Source organism: Gossypium arboreum, chromosome 10, assembly GCF_025698485.1.
Source record: "Gossypium arboreum isolate Shixiya-1 chromosome 10, ASM2569848v2, whole genome shotgun sequence".
NCBI lineage: Eukaryota > Viridiplantae > Streptophyta > Magnoliopsida > Malvales > Malvaceae > Gossypium > Gossypium arboreum.
Window position 1 is genome coordinate 91,016,722 of NC_069079.1, and position 11,234 is coordinate 91,027,955.

The window sequence follows — 11,234 nt, forward strand, 5'->3', positions numbered from 1 at the left end:
AATTCAGTCCACAATTCATGTTTATGAAAAATTACCATTTTGCCCTTACCATTTTAACTTTTCACAATTTAGTCCTTAAGCTCATAAATTGAAATCTAAGCATTTTAATTCCCCATTCAAGCTAATCGATTTCATTAGGGACTTATATCAACCCATATAAACCATTATTTCATAAATTTAACTTGAACTTTTACTAATTTTACAAAAAAGTCCCTAAATGTAATTTTCATCAAAAATCACTTTACAAAACTTGTTTATTTATCAACAAGGACTCATAATCTATCATTAAACATCAAGAATCATGCAAAAACATTCATGGCATAACCCTCAATCTTTAACAGTTTTACAAATTGATCTTTGGGTGATGCGTCGTTGAGAGCATCAAAAATATCCTATTCCTTGTAAAATAATGAAAAAGAACAGTAAAGGGGAAGTAGGGTCGAATCCTTAGGGATCGGATTATACGAATGCTTGTTTCTAGAAATCCTGGGCAGAATCGTGCCCAAGAAAACCTGCGTGGCAAAAAAAAATAAAAATAACAGAATTAAAGATTTGATTTGGAAAAGAATGAAAAACAGAATCTAAAGTTGACTGAAATTGTGATTACGAAAATAATAAAAATAATAAAGAGAGTTAAAGGAAAAGAAATTCTTATTGGTAGATTCCAGCCTCCAGTTGTCTCATTCCACCTTGGGTTCGATCCTTGGCTTTTAAATGACCCTTCTCAACTCAAGTAAGCCAGTTATAGTGGAAGAGGACGCCTACGACCACCAGCTCCAAAGATTAGACTTACGATTTTTAGAGAACGACTCTAGCCAAGAATCTATGCTAGATCAACGCTTCTCAATGGAAAATCACGCCATTTTGTCTCTTTGGCTCGCCAACCTCTCGAGGCGATGAAGTTAACGAACCGACTATGCAATCCTTCCAAAACATACAAAGCGGTCGCCTTTGCATATCTTTGAAAAGCTTACTTCTTAAGGGCCATGGACGAAAGCGTCGACTGTGGTGTGAGAAACGATGAATACTTGGCGAGAAGGCTAAGTCTGATTCTAGGCCTCAAGAACCCTTTTTAAGGAATATTGACAACTTTCGGCTAGATAGGTTTTAGTGGCTCATGATAATGGTGGAAAAAGAAATAAATATAAAAATGGAAAAGGGAATTTTATTGAAAGAAAATATGAAGAAACAAAAGCCTAGACTTTCAGGGGTAGAGTGTTTACAGAAAAAGATGAACACCCAATAGAGTCACTTCACCCCCTATTTATAGTGCTAGGGAGATAGTCTAATTTAACTTAAATTCTAAAAAGATAAATACAATTAATTAAAGATAAATAAAGATAATTAAAATAAAATTCTAAAATTAAATAATCCTAATAATTATCTTAATATTAATTATCCTAATAAAATGGAGTCTTATAAAATAAAATCTCTTCTTTTTGTGTTTTTAGTCCTTGTGTCTTCCATGCTTGCACTTTTGGCACAATCTTTTTCCTGCGTCGCATATCAACCCATTGTGTCTCCAAATTCGCACTTTTGTCCCTTAATTTTACTTTTTCCTCCAAATCAGTCCTTAATCGATAAAAAGACATAAATAGCTCAAATTAGTAGGATCAAGCTCAGAATAAACACATGATTAATACATAAAAATATGTTATTCTAGAGCATTATCAAATTCCCCCCTACTTAGCCCATGCTTGCCCTCAAGTATGGTTCCTGTCCACTGTGCAAATTAAATCCTGCCATGAAAGAAATACTACTCCAAAGTTTTATAAAAATTAGTGAAAATGCATACGAAAAATAAAGAGAACCTTTTGCTTGATTTAAGTAAAATTGAAAAAGTGTTCCAATTAACACACATAAAATTAAGATCAACTTGGATTATTTCATGAAAATTAGGTAATTTACCAAACCTATCAAGACACCCTATTCGTTTTTACCTTTAGTCCTCACATTTTATTAATATGACTTTTTTTTTTCTTTTTTTATAGAATTTTGATTTTATTTATTTATTTTTACTTAGGAATATATTGAACCTTTTGACGGGAAGAGAAATGATAGCCAAGCACCCCACCCCGGTTACTCAGCCCAACATACTCCTAATTTTTATTTTTTCTAAAAACATATCGAACCTTTTGACATGAAGAGAGATGACAACCAAGCACCTCACCCCTGTTACTCAGCCTAACACATTCTTAGAAATTAATTCCGGTTAGCGGAGTTTTACCTAACACGTCACACAACCTTTTGACGCGAAATAGGATGACAACCCAAGCACCCTACCCCAGTTACTCAGCTAGTCACGTCTTAAGCTGCACTCATAACCACGGAAACATTATTATTATTAAACGAAATTTTAATTTTGGTGGACTCAGGAAAAACAATCAAGTGTCAAAAATAAGTTTCAGTAACCACCTTAATATTCATGGAAATATTTTAAGCATGCAATTATATTAAGTGTCCTCTTGTATTTAGACTTAATCAAATTTACCAAAATCAAGATAGGGTTAACTTCATTAATCATAATTATTTAAACTAAAAGAAATAAAATAGTAGAGATGAAATCTATCAAGCAAAATCATAATTAACTCAGTAGAAAAGACTCATGCATGTGGGTCAAACAGTGGGCAAGTCGTGGTCAAATTCTTAAGCAAGAAAAGAGGCAAAATATGCTTCAAAAAAATTTATATGGGCAGCAACAACCAAATCAGTAGCTAAAATGACAGAAATAATAAGAAATGCCTCCCCCTACTTAAAACATATAGTCCTCGATGTGGAATAAATAAAATAGGAGAAAAATGTGTAGAGGAACTCCCCGTGTAATTACTGTCGTTCACGTATGATGGCAATGAGATCCACTAGTTGCTGGCCAAAAGTGTAGAGTAGGGGCTGTTTGGCTGCAGATTTGTCGTTTCTCATTTCTTCCTATCTTCGTTTCGGTTTACCTAGAAGAAGAGAATTTTATTAATATCTGAAAAGAATAAATAATAAAATAATAAGATAAAATAAATAAAAATAAAATAAAATAAAAATAAAAATTGGGTTGCCTCCCAAGAAGCGCTTGTTTAACGTCGCTAGCTTGACACCTCAACTAGTATTGAGGCTATTCTAGTTGAATTCTTTCGTTTGTATGGGCTTGGAAATTCTCATTTTTTATCACGTCCACCATATTTGGGTTTAATCGTCCTTGCGTCTCTTTCTTTGGTTCCTTATTTTCCTCCAAGGGGTTGATCCCTTTTAAGTCGGCAATGGTCTCATCATTCTCCAAAAATGTGCATTTGAGATGTTCGGGAAGTGGTTTTAATTTTAGATCTGGTGCCTGCACAACAGAAGGTAGAAGTTTAGTATTCATAGGAGCCAATAATTTATTAACAGATTCAAAATCATCAAACATCATTTTAGATTTATCTCCATAAGATGACTCAAAAGTTTTTTCTACTGATGAGTCAATTATGTCGACACGGTTTACGTCCAAGACTTCACTTGGGTGACTAATAGTGCCATAAACGTTAAACTTCACGATCTCCCTATCAAACTCCATCGTGAGAGTTCTACTTCGTACGTCAATCTTAGTATTCGCAGTATTAAGGAAAGGTCACCCCAACAAGATGTCTGAAGACCCAGGAGAGTTATCCTCCTCCATTTTTATCACATAGAAATATGCAAGGAAGATAAGCCCATTAACTTTGACTAATACGTCCTTGAGGACTCCTTCAGGATGCACAATGGACCTGTCTGTCAACTGAATGATAACACCTGTCTTTGTCAAAAAACCCGCGTTAAGTGATTCATAAATAGAATAAGGCATTACATTTATGGAAACCCCTAAATCGCACATAGCCTTTTTAATTCCTAAATGGCCAATTTTGCATGGAATAGCGAACATACCCCTATCTTTGCATTTAACCGGCATTTTCCTCTGTAGCACTACGGAAACATTCTCACCAACACTTACCTTTTCAGTACCTATTAGTTTTCGTTTGTTGGTGCAAAGCTCTTTGAGGAAATTGGCATACCGCGGAATCTATCTGATGCATTTAACAGTGGTAAATTGATCTCTACATTCCTGAATGTTTCGAGGATCTCCTTGTCTTCCTTACTTTTTTGACACAGATTTAATTGTCCTGGGAATGGAGGTTGGATTTTCGGTAGCGGGGGTTTCACTGGGACCTGTTCATCATTTTCAGGTTTTTCCTGGGCACTTTCTTGGCCAAGATTTCTGCCAGGAATTGGTTCCAGTACCTTTCCACTTCGCAACGTCACTGCATTTACGTGTTGTCTTGGATTAGGTTCTGTTTGTGATGGCAACTTCCCTTGTGAGTTTAATTTCTCAATTGATATGGTCAATTCTCTTATAGATGCCTCGGTTTTCTGTTGAAAATCAAGCATATTAGCTGCTAATTTATTGACCAATGTTTCTAGAGAATTACCTGAATCTTGTGGCTGCTGTGGAACCCGATTTTGGTATGGCTGGTTATATCGTGGACTGGCCCCATAACTTAAGTTAGGCTGGTCCCTCCATCCTGGGTTATAGGTATTTCCGTAAGGGTCATATCGCATTTGTGGTGGCCCAAGAAAATTTACCGCAGCATCTAAATGAGCCATAGTATCATCATTCAAACTGGGACATGCATCAGTTGTATGTTCAGGGATAGCACATATTTCGCATACTCAGGCTGTCTTTACTTTTTTTGCAACAAGAGAATTCAGAATATTATCAATTATATCAACCTTATCTTCTAAGGTCGAATTACTTAGCTGGTGAAACCTTCTAGGGGGTTCAGGGTTGGCTCAGAATTGCTGAGAATTTGCAGCCATCGTGGAGATTAAGTCTCTTGCTTGCTGTGGAGTCATATTGACCAACGCTCCTCCACTCGCGGTGTCTACCATATTCATCTCCATGGGTTTTAGGCCTTCATAAAAGTACTGAAGCAAAGACTATTCCGTTATACCGTGTTGTGGGCAATTTGCACACAACTTCTTAAATCGCTCCCAGTAGTCGTACAGAGACTCTGCGTCTTTTTGCCTTATTCCCACGATTTCTCTTCTTAACTCGGCTGCACGCGACGCTAGGAAAAACCTGTTAAGAAATAAGTGAGATAGATCAGCCCAAGTTGTAATAGATCCAAGAGGTAAATAAAATAACCATTCCCTAGCTGAATCTGCTAGGGAAAAAAGGAAAGCGCGTAATTTAATTTGATCTTCAGTTACCCCCTGAGGTTTCATACTAAGGCAAACCATATGAAATTCTTTCAAATGCTTGTGGGGATTTTTGTTCTGTAACTCCCGAAAAGTTGGCAGTAGCTGGATCAAGCCTGATTTTAATTCAAAATCAGTATCCATAGTAGGATACGTGATGCATAGTGGCGGTTGTTCTGCCGGCACTTCGGCCAGTTGCTGAATTATCTGAGCCATAGGTTGAGGTGCTAAATTAGGGTTTTCGTCAACCCTAGTGTTAAGCACTTCTTCAGAGGAATCGACTACTACTTTTTCTCCTTCAAAAGTTTGAGTAGGGTTTTTGTTAACCCTAGACTCTGCTTCGTCGTCAATTCTGATTTCTGGCGGTGGATTACTTTGAGTCCCAACCACCACTGACTGCTTTTTCTTTAGCTTTGTTTCCTTGCGATTAGCTCTTGCAGTCTTTTCAATCTCTGAATCAAACGCAAGAGTTCCTGGAGTAGATCTAGTTATAAGAAACAAAAAACAAGATTAGTACGTTACCGATCCCCGGCAACGACGTCAAGATTTGATGCGTCGTTAAGAGCACCCAAAATATCCTATTCCTTGTAAAATAATGAAAAAGAACAGTAAAGGGGAAGTAGGGTCGAATCCTCAGGGATCTGATTATACGAATGCTTGTTTCTCAAAATCCTGGGCAAAATCATGCCCAAGAAAACCTGCATGACAGAAAAAATAAAAATAACAGAATTAAAGATTTGATTTGGAAAAGAATGAAAAATAGAATCTAAAGTTGACTGAAATTGTGATTATGAAAATAATAAAAATAATAAAGAGAGTTAAAGGAAAAGAAATTCTTATTGGTAGATTCCAGCCTCCAGTTGTCTCATTCCGCCTTGGGTTCGATCCTTGGCTTTTAAATGACCCTTCTTAACTCAAGTAAGCCAGTTATAGTGGAAGAAGACGCCTACGACCACCAGCTCCAAAGATTAGACTTACGATTTTTAGGGAACCTGACTCTAGCCAGTAATCTATGCTAGATCAACGCTTCTCAATGGTGAATCCCACGTCATTTTGTCTCTTTGGCTCGCCAACCTCTGATGCAATAAGTTAATGAACCGACTATGCAATCCTTCCAAAATATACAAAGCAACCGCCTTTGCATATGCTGAAAAGCTTACTTCTTAAGGGCCATGGACCAAGCGTCACCCGTAGTCTTGAGCTTGATGAATACTTGGCGAGAAGGCTAAATCTGATTCTAGGCCTCAAGAACCCTTTTGGGGAATATTGACAACTTTCGGCTAGATAGGTTTTAGTGGCTCATGATAATGGTGGAAAAAGAAATAAATATAAAAATGGAAAAAGAAATTTTATTGAAAGAAAATATGAAGAAACAAAAGCCTAGACTTTCAGGGGTAGAGTGTTTACAGAAAAAGATGAACACCCAATAGAGTCACTTCACCCCCTATTTATAGTGCTAGGGAGATAGTCTAATTTAACTTAAATTCTAAAAAGATAAATACAATTAATTAAAGATAAATAAAGATAATTAAAATAAAATCTTAAAATTAAATAATCCTAATAATTATCTTAATATTAATTATCCTAATAAAATGGAGTCTTATAAAATAAAATCTCTTCTTTTTGCGTTTTTAGTCCTTGTGTCTTCCATGCTTGTACTTTTGGACAATCTTTTTCCTGCGTCGCATATTAGCCCATTGTGTCTCCAAATTCGCACTTTTGTCCCTTAATTTTACTTTTGCCTCCAAATCAGTCCCTAATCGATAAAAAAACATAAATAGCTCAAATTAGTAAGATCAAGCTCAAAATAAACACATGATTAAGACATAAAAATACGTTATTCTAGAGCACTTCAAAAACATAAAAATTATTAAAAACGAGTTTAAAATTCATACCATGCAAGTGAAATTCAAAACAAAGCTTTCTCCCCCCTTTAGTGGTGTATTCGACCAAGCAAGAAGAAAAAATGAAAAGATGACGACATTATTTAATCTTTTCTTACTTAATTTTCCTTTTAATTCTTTAATTACCATTTTAGCCTTATTACTTATTAAAATTTACAACAAAACCTTGCCATGAATATTCATTAACATTAGAAATGGTTTAATTACCATCTAAGTCCACTCACTTTAAATTTTTATAGCCTTTTGGCATTTTTAACAAATAGAACTCTACTTTTACACTTTTTACAATTTAGTCCTTTTCACTTAATTAATTATGCAAACATCAAAATTTCTCAACAAAATTTTAATACCACCTCACTAACATCTCATAGACATTAAATTAATAATAAAATAATAATTTACTCTTTAGATTTGTGGTCCCGAAACCACTGTTCCTATTTCACCGAAAACGAGCTGTTACATCATCAGACAAACCAGAACAAGTACACTAGCACACATAGTGCATTATCGGACTAACCGAAGCAAATATACTAGCACATATAGTACATACTAACACACAGTGCATACTAGCACACAAAGTGCATAAACCCGTATACAATCTAATCCTATGACATGCCAACTATATCCGACTCTTCTCAAACAATTAATAGGGTACCAATGATCCAATTGAAAAACATCATATATGCAATAGATAATTCCATACCATTTCCATCATTAATTCATATTATAAAGCATTTATCAATTTATATCATGCTTATTTCTAATATCTTCAATTCAGTCCAATTCTCGATATTTAATAACATTCATTACAAATCAATTCATTTGACAATATAAGCTTACCTCGATAGTTAATCATGCAATTGACATGCATATGTATATATATAATGATCTCGAATCATAAAAGTACGAACCAAATTTCTCTCTACTTGTTTATCGTTCTTGACTTTCCCTTCATTCACAATGACCCGACATCGTCTTTAGCTATGTTTGATAATTCAATAACAAAAATAATATTAGTTTACACTCAATTCACATCCAAATACATAGTCAATCTTATTTTGCATTTTATTCAATTTAGTCCCTATACTTGGATACACATATTTTTTTGATATCTAACATTGGATTAAAATTCGATTTCGCATTCTTTCATTAGGGACCCTATACTTTCTATTCATAGCATAATCTCACGACATATTTTCTATTTATTCAATTTAGTCCCTAATGTTACAAAGTTCTCTATCAAACTTAATTCAATTTCCAATTTAGTCCTTTTTACAATCTAAGCTTACTAATTATCAATTCCTTCAAATTAAGCTCCAAATTATCAATTTTTCTCTAATGGTAACTTGCTAAAAACTTAAAAACTAAACAAATTGATACATGGGCTAGCTAAATCAAACTTCAATGATCATTAATCTATAAAAAAAAAAACATAAATTTAGCTTTGTTACCTTTGTAATTTGCTTGGTCGAATGCAAGCTTTCAAATGAAGTTTTATCCTTTCCTTTTCTTTCTTTTTCGACAGCAAGGAAGAAGATGAATTGGTTTCCAATTAATTCAACTATTTATATCATGATCAAGCTTTGATTAATTTAGTTAATCATAACTATTACTTTAATTAATCTTAATTTTATTCTTTAATTATAATTAACCAAACTTAATGGCTAACATCATTACACTCCACTATCTACTATTTAAACTTGGTTAATTAACCATTTTGGTCCTTTAGATAGTTGCTATCTAGGTCCCCAAGCATATTCTTAATTAAAAATCAAGAGCGATTTAACTTTTATAATTTAGTCTCTAAACTTTAATTAACTATTTTCTCGGTTAAATTACTTAACCAATCTTCAATATATTTTCATAATAACTCCATAAATATTCCTTTTTTATCTTGACAGAATTGATTTACATAAATGAGGTTCTGAAACCGCATTTTTAGACACCACTGAAAATTGGATCGTTACATCACTAATTATGAGTAATTAGTTTATCAAAATATATGTTTATAATTATAACTAGAAATACATAAAATATTATTAAAATTTAATATCTTAATAAAATATTATTTTTATTAAATTAGATTTTGAATTGGGCTTTAACTTTTACAAATTGTATTTTGGTATTGAGCTTAATATCTTTTTATTTTGGACTTGAGATTTGGGATATAAGTAATTTATTTTGAGTTTGGGTATGTATATTATTTGGGTTTGGGTTTAGTATAATATATCTAAGCTTTGGAATAAATATTTTAAAATATAAGTATTAAGTTTATAAATTTAATAAGAAAGATAAAATGTTATTCAATTGTCAATATAATATAATGATGAACAATAAAAGATATTTTCATTAATTCATATAATATCATAGCATAATAAATTTTACATATAATGAGCACTTTAATTATTTTATTTAAAATAACTTTATTATATATATAATTTGTGCTTTTTCATCATATCAAAGTAAAATGAATTATTACGTTTGAAATTGAAATATTTATAACCTATAAAATTTGAAATTATTTGAACTCGTTAGAGCCCAAATCTAAAAAAATTGAGTCCAAAAAGGGCCCGACCTCGAGAAAATTCCAGCCCGCAATAGATCTAAGCTTGAGAAAACCCAAGCCCAAACTAATTTGAGCTCAAAAAAATTTAAGTTCAAAGTAAGCTTTACCCAAGCCCATTTAAGCCTGCCTGTTTGCCAGCTCTAGCTGTTATTTCATTGGTCTATATAAACCTTTTTTCAGTCATCAATAAAGGCAAGCATTATTCCAATTATAAACTCACTGGTTCTTTTTTACCACAAGTAGAATTTAATTTCTATCTCTAATTATTTTATAAACTTTGGTTGTGACCTATCATTAGTGTCAAAGGTACGAAAACAAAGGAAAAAAATTGAAAATTTGGAGGATGGCTAGGACAACTTCAACATGAGTAGGTTGAAACTTGATTTTATTGATAAGTTACGACACTTGGAGGATGCAAAATTAAAACTATTTGAGGCCATGCTTTTTTAGCAAATATTGGACCAACAACACCAACGATTATACCATCCATTACCATAAGAACTAGGAAGAAATTATAAAGGGAATGAGGCCAATGTTCTCTTCCAAATGATCAAAATTTGAATTTCCCAAGTATTTTTGAGATGATCCCACTGAATGATTTACAAAATTAGAACAATTCTTTGAATACCATAGCACTCTATCTTTGCAAAAAGTGACATTAGTCTCATTCCATATGGAAAAAGAAGCCAACCAATGGTGACAATGGTTGTGATGAGCTTACTAGGAAGAAGGAAAAGAAGGTACATGGGAAATTTTCATGGAGGAATTATGGTCACGATTTGGTCTTATAGATTGTGAAGACTTTGATGAATCTTTGTGAAATATATGACAACTTAGCTCATTATGAGATTATCAAAGGGAGTTTTAGAGGTTGGGCCATAGTATACAAGGATGGAATCAAAAGGCCTTGGTAAGTACATTCATGAGTGGGTTCAAACAAAAACTTATAGATAGGATATGGTTGTTCAAACTGAAACTACTAAAGGCAACTATTAGTTCGGTTTGAATGAGAGATGAGCAAATAACTCAGGAAAAAGTTGCAACCATTTGCCCAATTGCCTTCTTCACTTCCAATTCAAAATAAGTCAAGTACTCTAGTGAAGCACATCATATGAGATAAGATGCAAAAACGAAGGATGTAAGTACTTTGTTTCAAATTTGATGATAAATTTACACCTAGTTACTAGTGTAAAGGGACCATAACATCTACTATTAGAAAGCATCGAAGAGTGCTTTAAGTGTTAGGATCTAATGCCTTAGTGTAGCATTTTCATATTTATGTACTTGTATTTTTCGAACAAATTGGTTTAATAAAATATTCTTCAGTTTCATTAATATCTTCATATATTGTCCTCAACAATTTTTGCTCGCAAAGCAAAATGAAAGCAAATATTGATTCACTGATTATCTAACGTTTATCTAATACTAAATTGTATTATATAGTTGAATCATAATACACAGAAATGTGACTTATATTAGCAGATAATCTAAAAAATTCCCTAGTCTAGTCGAGATTGAGCAATCGATTGAAAGTCTAATATGCTGTCTATCAAGTCCAATTGGGG